General features: G+C 44.1%; 1 long non-coding RNA gene across 1 annotated transcript in view; it reads right to left on the bottom strand.

The window, feature by feature from the left end:
- Window positions 1-2332: 2332 nt before the first annotated feature.
- Window positions 2333-18070, bottom strand: part of LOC143153523 (uncharacterized) — a 42093-nt gene continuing 26355 nt past the window's right edge. Inside the window, exon 3 of the long non-coding RNA XR_012993838.1 lies at window positions 2333-2424. This is a non-coding gene — a long non-coding RNA (uncharacterized LOC143153523). The remainder of the gene's footprint in view (window positions 2425-18070) is intronic.

The raw sequence follows: 18070 nt of genomic DNA on the forward strand, positions 1-18070 counted from the left end.
ACCGTTACAAAGGCCCTCGCCCACGCGTCTCTTCTCCCTCCGACACCACCGTTCGTTCCCTCCCTACTTCTGTCTCTCTCTCGGTTCTCCTCCGCGCTTTTCAGCCGCAATCGACGGATCGATCCGTCGATTCACGGTGCCATTGTGCTCGGCTCGATTCTCCTCCGGTACCGATCGCGCACCGCCCGATGATCCCCGTCGATGCGACGTGGCAGGTGCCAGTGACCAGAACGCCGCGTGAAAAATGTCTCTCGTCACGATCCGGCGAGCACAACGGCAGCAGGTATGTAACCCTTTGCCCGGTGAAGGGACACTGATTAGCGCCGCTTCGCGCCCGCTGTCCGAACGATTGGCCGGCTGACTTTTAATATCGCCGCACGGTCTCGCGCGAAGAATGAGCCCGCGACGCGTGAAAGGGCTTAAGAGGCTACCTGTTTCACCGGGGATATTTTGACTCGGGCTCGTCTCCTTAGCGTCGGATTAATCCGCCATGGGTTCGGGGCCACGACGGGGACCAGATACGGAACGACTAGGATAGCGACCACTCGTCGAATCTAGTCGACGAATACCATCGATACGCGGTAACCGAATCTCGATTGTCCTGACTGTTGTAAAATTAATTGAAATCGCTACGTTCGAAGAGAATGTTTAAAATACAACCATTTTACCGCGAAATAGAGCACACAAGTCGATTACACGTCTGTGTGATATAAATTGGTGAAATAAATTTACAACTTTTTTTTAAACTTTTTCGATATGTCTCTGTTGTAAAGTTCAGATTGTAATATGTAGTTTGTTATACATACATATACATATATAGTAATATGCAGGGACTTCGCGTATCCGGTAGTATAGTTTTTGTAGATATGAGAATACAAAGTCGGAAGAAACAAGTGTACAGTGATATGTCTTGATGTGAACGACGAGTGTCACGTGGTCTTCGTGACTCTCGACTTGGAACTGAACAGAAAAAAGCCAAAAGAAAAATAGCCAAAACGTTGACGACCCTTCCGCGCCAATATGGAGACACTCCTTAAAACTGACATCGACCATTCGCTATCGACATCCAGCACTCTTAGGATCATTGTTGCATTAATTCCAACACAAACTAATCGGTCAACGCGACTGCACGAACAAACGATTTCTCGAACAACAGATCTTCGAACGATCGAATTTTCCTTCGGTAATTTTTGTACGTTTTCGAAGGTACAAATATCGACGACAGAGGGAATAATGAAATCAACGTTCGGTTCGAAATTCGTGGGAAAGCTTTTTTTAAGTTCTAAGAAAATTTTATTTGGAAAAATCGCTTCGAGCACAGATCGTTTCTGTATTTACGTCCGGAAACGATTAATTTACCAATTCGCTCGATGTTCGAGAGCATCGTGGCCGATCCTCGGCGCTTTCTCGATCAGATTAGATTACCGTCGCCGAGACTTCGACGTTGTTAGTCACTCTTTACGTATCTCTGCCTACCAACGCGCCTCCTAATGTATGCGCGCTTACCGCTTACCTGCATTCAGATGCGAGCATACACCGCTGCGTGCGGAATATCTCGCGTGGCTGGTTTCGTCCCCGCGAATCCTACACTTCTATATGTAAACGCTGGATATCGTGGATTCCATACTCATAAGTAAGCCCTGTTAACACCTGACCGACCGACAATGAGCCGGCGATCGAATTTACTGCGACGCGTGACGCGTTCCGCGATACACGATATCGAATAAGTATCGCCCGTTGCTACGAATGATTGCTAGCGTTTGAATCTCCGACTCGGACATTTTCCAAACGGTAGAAACCAACGAAGATTCGAATCTTCTCGAATATTATTCAAAATCAGTAATTCTCGAAAGATCCGACTAACCGTGAAACTCTTATCTTGGAAAATCTTCAAAATTTTGAACGTTTGAGTAGTCTTTCTCTTTAGAAATGTTAAAATTCTTAACCGTGAGAGGCATCGAAATAAAATTGATCTCGTAATTCTGTTTAACTCAAAGAAGTTACATGTAGTAACTTGTAAATCAATTTGATCAATATACGAATTAATTGTTACGTTATTTGCACAGAACGACGGTTCGAAACGAACCAAAAGTTTTCTGTTTGCTTATTGCGTCTTATCGAGGATGCATCAGGGTCGATTAAACAACACAGGTGAACGTCGAACGATAATATTGCACATAATCGACTGTTTATCCAAGCTACTGTTAGTCAGAGTCGAGGAACGCCAGTCGTACGATTCTCCAACAGCGACGTCTAGCAACGCTGAAGATTCGCGAGGAATTTAATCTGCTGATATGCGTACGTGCTCGAGCGATCCCTTCTCGATTTCATGGTGTCCTCGACGTCATCGTCGCCGACTCGACGGTTTAAAAAGTGCACACGGGGCTTGTTGCGCATCTTCAACGTTGTTGCACAACGCCACGCCTAAAATTACGAAGCCCGTTTAAAGTAGCAGAGGATAACAATAATAATGATACAATATCGATACTTCGTACGGAGATACCGAAGATCGATGGAATTTAATTTGTCGCAAAGTGTTCGGTGAAATTTTTTGGAACATGAAACTCGATGAGAAGAGAAGAAGGCAATAGTAACGTAGATCTGTGAGAATTTACTTATTTTTCATTACGCTACTATTATTCGAAAATTCCTACAATCGAACTCTTCTTGTTAAATGGCACGGATTCTAAAGATTTTACCTTACTCGCTTTACCTACGAAACGATCCACTATTTATCGAGTAGGGTTATTACGAGATAGTTCGAACGTAAGTCAGAACTATTTTTAAACTATGCGATATTCTACGTACTGTCCATTAACTTTTACATACGGCGTAAGAAATCGTAGAGCGAGTATTGAGTGGATCTAGTATCGTTTAAAATTGTTTCCCTCTCAATGGTTTTACGAGTGGTTTGGATAAAGAATAATCGCTCCTCGTCAAATCAATGACTAGTGATGACGAACTATCGTTATTGATTACACGTTGATGAAGAACAGTTTATGCTATTGATCTTACTGGGTTTTACTGTATTCGTATTGGTCGTACAACAGTTTAGCCGTCACTCTCCTTCAATTTCCTTCGATTCAGTCGCAAACAGAAAATCTCGAAAAGCACACAACTCTGTTCGTCATTCTCATCGCGTTAAATCGTTACATTACCGAACACGCGAGACCTCTGTGTATTGTAACAACCAAGATTTTACAATCTATCTCTTACAAGAGATAATTTCGTGAAAAAGAAATCTCGTTTGTAATCGAACCATCCCCGTGTGTAGCATTAAACGCAATTTTATCGACGACCGCCTCTACCGCGACGTAGTCGCCATTTTATGCAAAACCAGTCGCGCGACCAGAACGCGAAATGTCCCGCGTCCATTATCGTTCCGTCCAAAGATAATTGAACAAACCCGCCCCGGTAGAAACACGCACCAAACCGATCGCGATGCGTGTTCTCGAACGGTGTACATTGTAATTGATCCGATATAACGATCTAACCTGTCAGAGAGGCGGTGCACGCGCGCGCCAACGAACGCGCGAGCGAGAAAGCGAGCGAGCGAGCGAGCGACCGACCGACCGACCCGAGGAGAGCAGATGGAACGACGCAGTCTGCGTACGCATAAATGCATCTGAAATGCGCCAGTACAGCCCTGACTGCAGGTAAAGCTCCAGATAAAAGCAACGGGAATCGCTCGCGGCCGTACCGAGAACGCTTCGTCGAGGACATTCGATCCAATCTTCAATGCCTCGGCGGGATACGTTCCCGCGGGGAAAACGGTGCCAGAAGGTGGCGATAATCTGCACGTGTCGTGAATATTTCGCCGGCCGGAGCACGCGCGGACGAAACTCGAGACGATGCACCAAGGCGCGAACAGAGGTGTCGTCGCCGTTGTAAACACACGGAGACTCCAGAAAGTGAGAGAGCGAGAGCAACCGAGCACCGAAGAGAGAAACAGAGAGAGAGAACCGTCGGGGACCTCGACGAATACCAGCTCGAATGACACCTGGACCCGTGGTCGTCGCACGTTTAACACGTATGCGCGTCGCTTATCTGCGCCGTGTATCGGTGGAAGCGCGCATTATCATTCGAATTTATGCTGATCTATGCGTTGATCGGCCCTCTCTTGTTTATTCGTTTACCGGCACTCGCTGACGCAACGCGGTGGCTAAAATTCGGATGCAGGCTCGTTTCGCTCGTGGATTTTCCAACTCGCGGGAAGAAGCGGTGATCGACCGATCGGTACGTTGAACACCGCTCGAACCACGCGGATATAATTCCACGAACAATGACGAGGATCACCGTGTGTATGTAAATTCGTTGTTCGGCCGCGAGCGGGACGTAGCCTACGAGCAATCGAATAACGCGATACCGTGCTGCTACGTGAACGGGGTCTCGAAAATAAATACAACCGAAAGTTCCCCGTACACGGTACATTGCGAAACGAAAAACTACGACATCGGACTGCAGCGTGTAAGCACAACGACCTACAGCGGACTCGAACAATTTTGTAATATTGCTTCGAATGTAACGTTGTCTCGTTTTTCGCGGGTATTTCATTATTCGAATTGCAATCGCGTTGTTTCGTGAAATAATTCTCGAAATAATTTCACGTTCTCTTTTCGAAACAACGGAAACAATACTCTTGGAGATGACCGAAGCGTTCTGAAAATCTAACTACCCGAAATCTTTTAACAGAAGATACTACAAATCTCTGCGCGTCGTTAAAATCACGAAGATTCTGTTTCGAAACTATTAATAATTTAAAACGATTCGAACGTGTACATTACTGCGCGAGAGTCGAAGGAAAATACAGTAACCGTAAGCTTTTAGCGAAAAGTGGTTTTCATGATACGTTCCAGGTCTAAATTTAAATGTCTCGTTTGGAGACATGCACGCGTGTCTGCACTGTACGCTTTGCCATTTATACGCACAGTCACTGAACCGAGATTCCAAATCACTCGCGAGGGAAAATTGCCTTGCGAAACGACGATTCGCACAGAATCCGTGATAATTTCGAACGAACGCGTTAATAAAATGAAAATGATTCGAGGCTTGAAATCGGTCCGATCATTATTACCTGCGTTTTTTTGTGGAACGAATTTACGACCTCGGGGGAAATTCAATCTCGAAAGTGTCGCCGGTTGACCGGATGTCGACGGTGCATTTAAATCGGGAGTAAAAACTTCCAATAGAGGCGAGAAGCATAAATCGCGGTCTTCATTGCACGTTTATTAGGAATTCAACTCCATCGGGCCTGAATCGGTCGCTCGAGTGAAACGCGTTATAGCTTCTGGAACCACACACGCCCGTTTCCATGCAACGATCGGTAGATAACAAAACGATGTAATAACGGCCATATTGTCGGAACCGTTCAACCGTATCCTTCGCATTCTTTTCGCTGCGGCGCGCGCGCGCGCGTAACCGCGTGGCACGCGGGGAATTACGAGCGATCTCGTGATTCGTTGTCGCATCAAAGACCAACTTTTGTCACCTTTTGTCGACTGTTACTTGGAATTGACCGTTTGGGAATTTTATGAATTATTTGGGACTCTGGTGTGTATATATACCGGTCCAGAGAGTTTGGAAAATCGATTTTCAAATCGTAAAGTTCGTAGCAACTTACTCGTTTTTGTAAGGTTTACTCGAACATAGATACACTTGTTCGAGAAAGATATTAGAAAGTCATTGTATCGTTTGTTTTGGAAAAGTTCTTAGATACTCGTGATTCGAGTATAGGAAATGAAGAGTACATCGATTTTTCAAATCTCGATTAGGTCATTGGAATATTCCTTATTATCAAAAGTAGGACTTAAATGTTTCGAGGTGTAATGCAAAATTTAAAGTACTTGCTTGTGTTAAAAAATATTTGCGAAAATGCAAAACGATGTTTGTAAATTTCTAAGAAAATCGTTCCTTTTTCTTATTCGTTCATACGAATTTGTTTGTTACTATGTTTATTGTCTCAAATCTAAAATGATCGGTATCGACAAAATAAACGTTAACGAGGATAGTAAATTCTATCGTGAAATTGTAAATAAGTGTTTTCTGTATTAGAAATGAAAAATAATGCGAAATCTGCGTTACTCGTGGAATATCCTGGTGTACAAAAGGTATTCACCGCTGGCTGTCGTAGAATCAGGTCTGGGTCAACAGTATGTACTTCGATCTCTTCCTGTTTTCGTGCCTTATCGGCCCGAGTCAAGGCTGACACGCTACCCGGAAACCCGAACCCGAACCCGAACCCGAACTCGAACCGTATACGATCGACAAGATATCGCAGTCGTCGTATTATTCGGCGCGACGGCCATCGACTGCACGACAAGTTTCAGCACGTGCTCCAAAAATAGCGGCCCTCTTTTGTGGTTGCTCCAAAATGTCGCGCAAAATGACTTTCTTCTCATTGTACGTAAAAGAAACGAAATCAGAGAAGCGTGTACGAAATTCGCTAAATTTCTTGCAAACGTCTTACACAGGATTCTGAATAATCGTACAACAATCATACAACAGAGACAAAATATACGTACAATCGAACCTTTTTCTTGTTCTGTAATTTCAAACGCACGTACACAGTTCCGTAGCCTTTATTTTACACGAATAAAATGAACCTTAAGAGCTTCAAGAATCGTACTTAACAATACTTGTAATTTTCCGTGTAACTAAAAACTAAATTATAGATCAGAAATATTCCATTCCGGGATAACAGAAAATTATGTTACGTTATCGAACGATTGTATGATTGTTAGATTCGTACAAAAGCTGAAGAGTAATCGTGGAACCAATTTTCAACCGAAGATCGAAATGTTACACTATCGTCTCGAACAGGAACTTGAATTTCACATAACAACGAACCTTGAAATCAGTTATCCTTTCGCGCAGGATGCTGAGACCGATCCTTGACACAAGGATTTCACGGGTGCCGTGTAAACCCTGTTGGGGGATCTTTGAGATCGTTACACGCAACAGGAAGGAACAAGAAGGAAGTGAATCGGCAGCTCACACGTGACTCGTCAAAATTATTAATTTCCTTGCTTCCAGAATGAAAACGATTTGACACCAACGTGCAAGAACCGAGGTAAATTATTGTATCTCTGCGGAGATTCTTACGAATTTCTTTTTAAGAAATTATAATTCTTGGTTGATACTTGGCAAAGTTTGTACTGGACAAAGTGTTGGGTTTTAAATAATGTACCAATGACTTTTCATTAGTCACTTATATTTCACTTTTGGAATCTTAGGCAAATGTTCGCTTGATTTACAATACAGAAGTGTATTGTACACTTCATTCAAATCACTTGTGATTTACATACATACACACACACACACACACACACCTATTTACGTTACATGCGTAAATACTATATTCGGTAAAGCAAAGATGTCGCGATTATCTCGTTTGTTCCAACGCAAAGTATATTCCCCCGATAAATTAAACAAAATTTAAAATAGTTATGTGTTTAATTAAATTTGATAAATTTTAGATGTAACCAGTCCGATCGAAACGATCGATAAGTGTCTAAAAATTATTTTTGATGTCAGACAAACCCCCATTAAAGAAACCCTGTTACAATATTTAGTCAAGGATTACCAGACTGGAATTCGAACTATGTTTCACAATTTCTTTGACAAAACACAGTCGGCAGTAGAAACTCCATTGTGCGTACAATAGTAACTTTCACTTATAAATGAAAAGGATAATGTATGTATAAAAAGATTCTTAAGTACTCCTATAGAGAAGATTACTGTTAAAGAAAAATTGTCATACTTGACTGACAGACTTATTAGCGCGATAAGAATTAAAATCAAAGTCCCAGTGACATCATCATCGAGCACGGCCCCTTCCGGTAGCCAAAGAGCAGATAGACGGCTGCTGGCCTCCTTGTATGTAAAATCGGTGTTGTATTAAACGAATGAATGTATCATGGCACGTAATGGGCGAGGCTCGCGCGCTATTGCCATAAACCATGATCGTCCTACACGTCCCCACCTGTCGGGGAGACCCAGTGCCGAAGGCGATCGAAGATCAGTTGCAAAAGAACCCGACCCTGAAGCCCGACAAAAATTGAAAACGAAAGGCAAGCAAGGCTTTCTTCTACGAACGCCGCTGCAATGTACGATTTCTTCGTCACGCTTGAATTTGTTGGGTTCATTTTTCTGCATCGAATGAAAATTATAAGAAAGTCTGCTCCGAATTATTATTACCGGTTTTGTGAAATCTTACGGGAAGTTTTTCATCGTAAATTCTTCAGCTATTTTCAACCTGTATCGTGTATCGCGTATTGCTTATCACGTCGAGTGCCAAGTGAGTTACTCGTGTCATTCTATTCGCGCTGAGTGTAAGGTTTTCCTCGACGTTGCCGCGAATTGGAATATGATTATATGGAAAATAGAAACATTCGATATTTCGGTGGTGTACATATTATTTTGTACACTATTCCTAATGAAATAAATGTCATCCAGAAACTTACTAGTATTAGGATCTATTTGTGGTAAGATTTGAAAGATAAGTGATTTCGTTAACGAGTAATGTTCCCATTCTCGATGGAGAATTGATTTATTTTAGGTAATAACTTTGAATAAAAATTCATACAAACGAAATACTGTTCGAAACGTTGTTCGTTGTGTATGAAAAACATCCACTTTGTCCTAGTAAATGTTTATCCAAATATTTATTACCAAATACCTGAAAATAGGGATTGTAAATTTACTGAATTTTTCAATCACCGATAATTATATTATATCATTGTAATTATAATACAATGATATGGAATTGCTCGAGTACTATCTAGGTAGCTAATCGTATCGTTTCAATCGCTAGTAATAGGTTGTTCGATAAGTTTTGTCGTCCGAGCAACCTAGTACTACTACGTTTTATCAAACGACAAAACTTATCGAACAACCTAGTATTTGGTATCGGTTCGTGACTTCGACATCCAGTTATTCTCCCGGTAGAGGCCCAATGGAGGGTTCTCCAAGGTGCGAAAAAGGGGAGGCGTCACGGTTTCAAAGTGAACGCCGCGAAGATCCCCAAAAGATACACCGTCAATTATCCTTTTCCTCGTTATTCCGTGGCGATCGTTATCGAGGTTAACCAAAACGAAGGGGCAACCAGGAAAACGGTCGAGATTCCCCGTAGCGGCGAATCATTATATCCAGTTGGATAAAACAATGCGTTCGGTGGTTCTCGCACCTGGCTGACGGTTGCGCGCAAGCTGGAAGTCCGATTAAATATTGATTTTAGCTAGGAATTCACCGGGCAGGATGGCGGAGAAAGCAGCGGGGCTAAGTAACAAGAAACACGGACGCCCAGAGGAAAGAAGACGCTGGAGGCACCTGCCAATTTCGGAAGATGACTTTGCGACCGGTTTTCCAGGGCTATTGTTTTTGCGACCTCACCGACTCCGACTTCGGCTCCAGCTCCGGCTCCGGCTCCGGCGCCCCGTGGTCTCTGCAGGTTATACGCTTATCGATACATCAATAATGGAGTGTGGGTGCTCCGTCTTCTTGGCCTCTATACCCCTCTCCGTGACCTCGCTTCGTCAGTCTTTCGTTCGCGGCTAATAGACCATTGAATATGTTGATGGAACGTGTGCTCGTCGATAGATCGTACCCGGGGAGAGCATCGAATTAAATTGCAAAACCCTGCTCCGGTGGAAGTGGGCAGCGAAAATAATTGAAAGACTAATGGGCTTCTTCAAGATTTAGCGCAGCGAAGATTCTCGGTCCATTAAAATTTCAAGAACCACGACGGACCGAAACTCTGTACGCGCGAAGGAAAATATGGCGGAGACCAGATGGAAACTCTGAGATGGCAAAGTATTTTTATTCCGAGATCGTAGTGTAAACGTGTGTAAGGTACAGATGTACAAAGTGCAAAGGTACACACTGGTTTTTGTCAATAATACTAAACATAGATATTGAATGGTATATCAAGGTGCTGCGAAATATTTACATTAGATTGTTTATTAGTTACATTAGATACGAACAAGACTTATTACTTGTAGTAGATTAACAATCCAAAAACACACTACCAAAATGACATTGGTTCGAAACAACCGAGTTAGAAGAATCTTCAAATTATGTGTACATAATGAAATAGTTATTCAAGGGTTGACCGTAATCATAACTGTACAAATACTTTTGCGACTCGTTGTACGTCTACATACTATATACGAATACTGAAATGCATATTTACTGGTGAATTAAGAAGACGGTTTTTTAATTCCCCGATACGCGTTTCACGTCCCGTGTACACGTGTCTCCTTAGTGTACGTTCGAATCCGTGGCCTCTAGTAAACACAAACGCACGTAACGCGCGCGTTCTTCATAAATATGTTAATCGTTTATTAAATAAAGTTTATGAATTCAGTCACCGAAACGCAATTTCGTCCGGCGCGATATTACGTCCCCAAAGGGTGTTCCCTTTAATTGGGCAACAAAAGGGAGCCGCTCGTAACCAGAAATCGTCTTCGCGAGAATTAATAAAAGAAGAAGAAAAGAAAGTCACCGGTAGCTCGAGCAGGTATTCTCGAACGGTGTGGCACACTTAGCCGCACATTAGTCAAACAATTAAGAGTTTGTAATGGAACGTCACATAAATAACGCAGCACCAGCGAGTATCCTTCCCCTTGACGCAATGGATCACGTTAATGGAATACGCGGCTACGCTCCACCGTACATACTGGTATGTATGTATGCATGTATGGATGTACATATGTGCGAATTTGCGATGCGCACGCGCGAACGTCACAGGGCTAAACTTCGGTGGACGATCGTGCTAATATCGCGTGGGCGTTTTCATTTCCTACCACCCAACTGTTTTCAATTGCACCCGACGACTTAAACCTGTCGTAATTGGCCTTGACTTCTGTTTCGTTGATTACCTTTCGCGATGTTAGCGTAAGAGAACGACAAAGAGACGAAGAACGAGACGAAAAACGAAAAGGAGAGTTTATCACGGGGGTGAGATTACCCCTTGAAACAGAGTATATGTGCAAGTTCGTTAGAACTCGTATCGAATATCGATAGGAAAGTGATATTGGTCTTGCGTTAATATTATTATATTTGAACTCGTTAGTCCAAACCAAAAAATCAACATATTCCTTTAAAAGTTTCGTGTAATTTCATTTATAACAGAGCTTAATTCTGGCTGAGTTGCTAGGATCACCCAAGCAGAAATTTCTGCTTTTCAGTGACAAATTTTTCCCCCTTATTCAAGATTCTCGTACCAGTTCGTAGCACATAATTTCCAAGTATAATCGATCATCTATTCTCCTCATTCGCGAGTGAATTCCCCGAACGTTTCTTTCGGCACGCGTCTCGGTTACAATTCCCGAGCAAACGGTCTTGGAGGGACCAATTGGCGTTTTCAAAGTAGGAAGTCTCGTTGCCCGGATTCCATCCTGGTTGCCACGCAGGCCCGTCTCCTCCGAGTTCATTGACCCGTTCTTACCTTCCAAAAAACCGGCAATCACGTAGATTATAGGGGCTCTCGTTTCCCCCGATCGTGATCGATGAATTACGATTTTCGATGATTCCCGGTAATCCGCGCCGCGCATCACCCTTTCGGTATTTTGTACGTCCGAGACGAGAGAGTCGCTCGAGAGGATCGTACGAACGGCTCTCGCCCTTCCATTTTGAAAACTCCGTTCTCGGGTCGCGGTAACAGTGACAATTATCGCGCGTCGGACGCACGATATAAATTGTCAGCGGGAGTAATTAGTGTCGGACCGTTGCGCCCCTGAGTAATTAGCAATTAAGCGGCGCGTAATTGCCTAATTCCTGCCCGTCATCCGACCGCGGCCCGTCGTTCGATAAGATCGCCGGCCAACCTCCGAGTAATCGTTAAATGTGTATATGTATATCTGACCGGTTGATTTCTCCGTGGGCCCTCCTTCGTGGGCCTTATCTGTTCAGCAGGTAGCAGGGAGCCCTTGTTTTTTTCAAGTTCCACCGACGAGGATGAGTGTGTTAATTTTACGAATAGGAACCGTTCCCGTGGCGTTCGATCATACGTCATCGGGATCTTTACCGCGCGAGACCATGTTCGCAGATTGTTTCCTCTACCGAGAATACGTGTACGCAATACTATCGGGCAATCTGGACGAGAAACACGAAAGCTGTAAAAAAATGCGACTAGTAACCGCGAAGTTTTATCGTACATCGCGCTTATTGATTAACGTACCGTATAAAACAGAGCGATGATTATAATTACCAATGTAAGATGGTGAAAATTCAAAATGTTATTCGAGAAACCTCTTGCGTGAGATAGGGATAAATCGTTTCCGTTGAGAAAAATAAAACTCGTGGATTAAAATCGAACGTTGCAGCGAATTTCCTTTCATCGTTTCTTCAATGTATCGACGAAATATATCCGATCGATATTTACCTACAGGATCGACGCGAGATCTATCCGCAGGCTGCACACCTCGGACACGAGGTCGATGCATTCCATATTGCATTTTGCAGTGCACAAGTTCCTGCGATCGGTGGCTTCCATGGGATTCGTCCACGCTGAATAACCGGCTTGGGTCATCATGCAACGGAGGATGCTGTACCGTGCGGAACAACCGCATAGCTGCACGAATCTTCCTTAATGTTAGGAATTAGTCTCGTCAGCTAATGAATGTCGCAGCAGATAAACTGCCCGTATAACATCATCAAGGAGAAACGTGGAAGGGAATTTATTAGAATAAGAAATCGAAGCCTAGAAAATGAGCCAAGCCTGTATTATTGTATTCTTCCTATTTCGTATTCTCGGCTACCAAAGAGATTCCTTTCTTTTTCCGTTTAACGACTTTATTACGCCGATGTAAAAATATAAATACACGAATGTAAATACCAAAATAAAATGAAAATTACCGGTAAGTGCGCAAACATCGAGCTGCAGCTGAACTAAGGTATATTTAGCTCTAACGATAGGTATCGAGTTCCCTACAGAAGTTATATCATAGTACGATATTAATTTCATAATGGTACATTATCAACATTGCTACTAATTCTATTGGCGAAATTATTGACGTTACTCTGGACTTATTGGAATAAGGAACTATTTTCTAGGAAAGAGATTTCTAAATTTTTGTATAAGAAAATAAGCATAGTAGTTACTGTCGAAATATCTTTGAAGATTTAGGTAACTATTTTAAAGTATTCGTATATTCGAATGGAGAAAAATTCGGAAAATAGTCGCACCTCTATATTGCGAATAGATCCGGTATTCTCCGTAACAGTGTCCGTAATATTATTGCTACAATATTATTAGTAATACCAGAACTATCGTTGCTACTATCGGCATTAACGAGGATAACATACAGACTGTCGACGGCACTCCACTCGTGGCGACTCGCAACAAATTACCACCTATCGGAGAACCCGTCGTAAAAGAAGAAGACGAACAAGGAATCACGAGTAAAAGATACATCCCCAAAAACAACAAGCAACACCCGTCCCGAGCAGCGTCGCAGATAATTAGCTCGCAATCGTTCTAAGCCGTGCGTGACAATGAACCATGAATCAATTTGGTCACGTCACATCAAAGTTGCTCGACCGCTTGGGTTTTAGATATCGACCGGTTGGCATTTCGCCGGCACGATACCGCTGTTCGTGGCTGTCGCTTAGAGCGATCGACTATCGCCATGATTAAGGAGTCACTGAACGCGCTCACCGTAGAATCGAACGGATCTAATAACCGATAATCGAGTCGATAAGTCGTCACACGATCCGGCGAGCCACTCCGAAATATTCCCAGGCCGACGGTGAACGAGAAAGAAAAGAAAAAAAAAGAAGAAGGAAAAATGGAAGGGAAAAAAAGGATGAAGGAAAAGAATAACATGGAATGAAGCCGCGAGCAAAAGAAGCGACCGGTCGGACAAATCATTCGGGGCGACGAAATATATCGGGCGGGAATTATCTGCACGCTACGACGGAGGTCCATCGAGTCGGACAAATGGCCAACAACGAAGGTGTGGAGGTAAAGTGCGTGCAAATTAGTCAGCGATCCCCGCAAGAGAACGCCGGCTACACGTAGATACTGTACGCGTGCACGCGACCGGCCAGGACACAGGGACCTCGTTGCAAGTGCGTAGGCACGCTCGAACAGACGCACTCCATTCACTTGGCGCCACATTCATTCATGGCTAGAGCGAAGTGTGCAACCGCTGGTAGCGTTCGACGAACTGGCCGCGACACCGTCGTCGACGTAATGATCGTCGACATCGTCCAGACCCGATCGCTACCGGAATCGCCAGGTTTATTCTTGTCTTTGATACTGAATCACGCGACCATGGTAGTTAACACGGTTCACCGCCTGGCAAATGCGTCGCATAGATTTAATACGTCTTACGATAATGAATCACGACTTCTCCGAAGCCACGAGCGATGAAAAAATTCTGTCCATCTCTGTTGGCGATCTAAGAAACAATTTTACGATCGATAACAATACCAGCTCGATCTACCCTTACGACTTGACGCGTTGGCCGCCATTGCGTATTCGATTGGACATCTATGCGATTCTACGACGTCGCGTTTATACGTTCGAAGGTTCGATTTTTATCGAAAACTGTACTTCAATGCGAGAAATTTACTCAAATTGTATCGTGTAACGAGGTTTTACGAATTCTTGTAAAAGAGTTGTACAAAAGTCTTAGATCGTATTCTACTGCGAGCAAACGATACTCCCAAAATTCCAAACGGAGAAGACAAACGAGACGGATAAAGTAAAAGTTCCATCGACCTCTCAGTTTTCCTGAGAAAAGAAGAGAGATAAAAATCGCTACATGTCCCGCTCGGGAAACGTGACACACAGATGGAGCATTGAAAAATATTGGACACATTTGCTTTCGTCGGCTGATATTCGTGTTCGAGGAATAAAAACCATCCTCGATTCAAATTATCGACGAATATTTTCAAATCTCAAAGGCTAAGAACACTTTGTGTACTCGGTGTAGTTTTATTATAGAAAAATCGTCTAAGATTCTCTGGTTCTTCGTTGCATAATATCCCTGTGTCTAGTAGTCCTCTTCTCCCTGCTGGAATTTGGCTGAAGCACGCAACGTTTGACGAGTGAAATTCGGTTGATCGTATTTCATTCTTCCGAATTCATCGTTCGTATTTATTGCCTCGAATATCTTACTTGAGTTCAAATTAGATTTAAATGTGTGCAATAATCGTTCTTTCTATATATCCTGATTTTACTACCAAGCAGTCGATTCTTAGACTACAATCGTAGGTATTCGCATATTTACAACTTGTTTCAAATTGTCCTGTATTTAATTGTCTTCGTTAAACGTCTTCGTTACGCACATGTGGAAATATCTGCATGGATATGCATAAAAATAATACATAATCGCAGCACATGTGTACCATTATTTAACGAATCGGTTTTATTCGTGATGTAAGATTAACGGTAGCCCGAAATTGTTCGAATTTCTTCTCGGTTCAAATACGTCCAGTCTAATTCCTTATCGCGAGGCCTGGCGCTGAAATGGTCGCCGCTGAATGCCTGACCGTTCTGTTCCCTTTCCCCGAGCGAATTAAGCAAATTATGTCACCTCGATTTATATGCATCCTTGCGTCCCGTCGCACCGCGCTGCACCGCGACGCGACGATCCGGTTGCGCGTGCATTATTACACGTTTACCCGGGCCACGGTCGCATGAAACGCAACCGAGTGTCACTGTTTCTCTCTCCGTTTCCCCTTTTCTCTCGCGGTGACATACCCCCCTGTTTTCCTCTCCATTTATCCTCCTTTTCTACTGGATCAGTGCTCGCGGGGGAATTCAGAACGCCATTGCCCGATCCATGGCACGGATAACCTCGCGCACCCGGACACTAACGGCTATCGACGACCTTTCCTTTCGAGATCCTTATTATTTGAACGCAGGTGCTTTGTTCGCCGGATGGTACCGCGGTGATAGCAGCATCCTTTGGTACAATGAATCCCGGCTAAGGTCCGTTTAACGAATTAGACTCCGTCCCGAAGTCGTACCGTAGGGGCAGATTTTTTCCGATTAACGAAGGCGGAATGGAGTTTTTGTTCAAATTGGCATCCTTATGCGATGCGAGATTCGGTCTCGGATGTGTATGGGTGTGCTCCGATAATTGATCGTGCTTTGTTCGGGATGTTACTCTCTATTGCGCGAACAGAGCAAGAATCGCGCTCTTCGATACGAGGTACACAGATTGTAACATAGTTTTGTACGTACGTCTGCTGGATCAACCAGGCCGAGCGATATGGAAATCAAAGTGCGCGTAAATGGAAATCGGGTGAACGTTCGAATAAATACAGGGGAACGTTGAACGTCGACGTTTGCTTCGAAACGTGGAAGCTCGATAATATAATAATTGTAAAGGGCACGATTATGTCGCTGGCGCAGACCGAAGGATACAGTAAGTATTAAGGATAATGTATAAAATTGGTCGCGCAGATTACAATAAGAGGAACGACGCATAGAATTGTAGGAAAATATCGAATGCCCACGAAATACGAAATACTATTCAATAGAATCGAAATCACGCCCAGAACGAAGAAATACTTTCCAGAAAATACAGAGATAGATAATAAATACTCCTCCTATCGACCAGCTGAAAATCTATGATTTGCGAAAAATAATACATGGCCGTAATTATCTTAAACATCGCAAAGTGCATAATAGTAACGGTGAATCAACACTGCTCACAGGAGGCGAAATGAGACCATTGTCAACCCTGATGATGCTGTTCAGCTGCAATGCAGGTGAAACATCGGGAAACTTTTCCACTTATGTACAGTTTACCCTTGGAATTCGCTGAAAGACTTTCTACCAAAGTATCCGAAGTGGAGTACTACGATACGTTCCAGATCGAGGAACCAACTTGTTCGATCGACAACCGATACCCAAAATGGGCGTCGGTGAACTTCCCCTTCTACTCGGAGTCACCTCGACGCTCCAATTTCTTCCGTGTCAGGATCTGAACTCCGAAAACTCTACCTCGGTTCTCTTCGAAGTTACCAAAAAACCATCGTGGTCGAAGTCTCTCGAAAAGGATCTAACAATCGTAGGTATTGAAATCCTCGTTTCGACGAACCGCATTGTATTCTTCCTACTGAGAAAATCGATACATTTTGCGCAAAATTCGCGAACTAACGCTCGAAAGCACGACGAACCATATTTTCCATTTCTCGTGACAACGTTTCGAAATATTCCCACGATCTATTCGGACCACCGCGCCGTACGATCAAAACTTCGCAAAGTGGTCCAAATTTGGCGACTCTCCTCACCGCGAGATACACTTTCGAGATTCTGACCCGACTTGAAACGCACAAGGTTCTCGCGCACCCCGTCCGATACACGTATTCCGATCGTGGGACCCACCCACTCGTCCCTCGGCAGCGCGAGGGACCGCGGCACTCATTAATTAATTACCGCAAGGGGCCTTGAGCGTGAATCTTCCCAACCCACTTGTTGTGTTCGGCGCCGCGAGACAAAACACGTCGAATAAATCGCAGGCTCACGCACCGACGGCGTTGCGTGTCACCTACGTGGATACCTGTAATTTAGCGTTATAATAACTAGTTGCCGGTCGGACCGGGGCGCCGCGCGATGCACGTGCATTGTACGCCGCGACGGAGAGGCGAGCAACGCGGCTAGGTAAGCGAAGACGGAGAAAGACGGGATAGAGAAACTCTCGGGCCGAACCGGCCCGATGATTCACACTCCTGGCCGGAGAAGGTGTCACTGGTTGTATGCATAAACGCGACTCATTACGGAGGTCTCACCGACACCGCGGGCCCACGTGCCTCCTCGAACGCAGAATGCAAATCGAGAAAGCCTCGAGCCGTCTCTCACCGACGCTCCTCCACTTTCAGGCCCGATCGACCTCGAAATCGCTGCGTGCGATAACGCACGATGTGGGACGGCTTTGTTGGGAAATGATTTGCGCACCGGTGAATACGTTTCAGAAGTTTTCAGGCACACGATTCGAGGACGAGGGTCAGATTTTCAGGAAGGAAGAAATCGCGGCGAGGTCGACGTCGATGAAACGTTCGAACGCGACTCGCCGCGATGTACACCGAGCCAAGTGTACACTTGGAGATGAAA

Source organism: Ptiloglossa arizonensis, chromosome 12 (assembly GCF_051014685.1).
Source record: "Ptiloglossa arizonensis isolate GNS036 chromosome 12, iyPtiAriz1_principal, whole genome shotgun sequence".
Classification (NCBI taxonomy): domain Eukaryota; kingdom Metazoa; phylum Arthropoda; class Insecta; order Hymenoptera; family Colletidae; genus Ptiloglossa; species Ptiloglossa arizonensis.